Raw genomic sequence first — 1,152 nt, 5'->3', positions numbered from 1 at the left:
CTTTCATGAGAAATTTTCTTTGCTCTATTATTTCAAAGTGCATATTACAGCCCAATTTTAAACACTACAGCTTCATAAGGCTTTTTATGTGGCAAGATTAGAAACCTACGACTAAATTTTCTTTGTTGTGGTGTTATTGTACATCATTTCCCATGGATCATTTGTTAAATGGAGTGATGCAAGCTAAATTCACTGCTAAAACAACATGCCGTTTAAAGGAAATGCATTTCCATTTCACTCTTCTCTGTTTTCACTGGGTAAATGAGAGCAGGATGAACCCCTTGATGCTGAAATAGTGTTTTGTGTTGGTTAGTTGGGTGTCTGACTAAGTGGCAGATAGGCAGTACTTTTCTCAGCTGCAGAGATGCATGGTCCATTTATCTGTAGTAGTGCCTTTAGCATAGCTGTGTCTGTATTCAAGCAGAAAAAAAAGGCTCCTTTTTGTTTTAAAGCCAGTCTGACATCCATCCATGATGCAACATTTAAGACTTCTACCATCTACTTTAGTGTCAACATGGAAGAAAATAGGAAGATAGTGCTATGTATTGTCATCATTGTATGTTCCCATACAATGATGAAACGTGTGCTCTGCATTTAACCCATCATACGCGAGATACACCCAGGTGGAGCAGCGGACAGCTATATAAGCACCTGGGAAAAAATGAGGAACGCTTCATGAATTTTCGTGTCATCCTTGCACAGGGACATGCTAATCTTTTCTGTATCATTCCAATTTTAGTACATGTGCTACCAAAGTAATACCCGATTTAAAAAACAGCTATTCTTTACATTTGATCAGTGATGATGGCTCTAATGGTTCAAGCTACAAGGCTAAACAGTAAATACCAAAATAAAATGTTTCATCCTTCCATTCATCCATAATCTGCCTTTTTTTCCAAAGTTGGGTCACGGGGGCAGCAGGTTAAGCAGGGAGGACCAGACATCTCTTCCCACAGACACCTCTTCCAGCTCTTCTGGGAGGATTCAAAGGCTTTCCCAGGCCTGCCAAGAGACACAGTCTCTCCAGCATATCTAGGGACTTCCTTGGGGTCCTGCAAAACCTCTCTAAGGAGACGTCCAGGGGGCTCTCTTACCAGTTGCCCGAGCCACCTCAACTGGTTCCAGCAACTTTACTCTGAATCTCTATCAAAT

General features: G+C 41.1%; 1 non-coding gene across 1 annotated transcript; it reads right to left on the bottom strand.

Annotated features, from left to right (window-relative positions):
• Positions 1–657: 657 nt before the first annotated feature.
• Positions 658–762, bottom strand: LOC119416547. Its single transcript, XR_005187097.1, has one exon. It is a non-coding gene; the product is annotated as a U6 spliceosomal RNA (small nuclear RNA).
• Between the last annotated feature and the right edge of the window lie 390 nt (positions 763–1,152).

Source organism: Nematolebias whitei, chromosome 10 (assembly GCF_014905685.2).
Source record: "Nematolebias whitei isolate Nwh7 chromosome 10, NemWhi1, whole genome shotgun sequence".
Classification (NCBI taxonomy): Eukaryota; Metazoa; Chordata; class Actinopteri; order Cyprinodontiformes; family Rivulidae; genus Nematolebias; species Nematolebias whitei.
The sequence above is the reverse complement of the archived record's forward strand: the minus strand, read 5'-3'. Positions and strand labels throughout refer to the sequence as shown.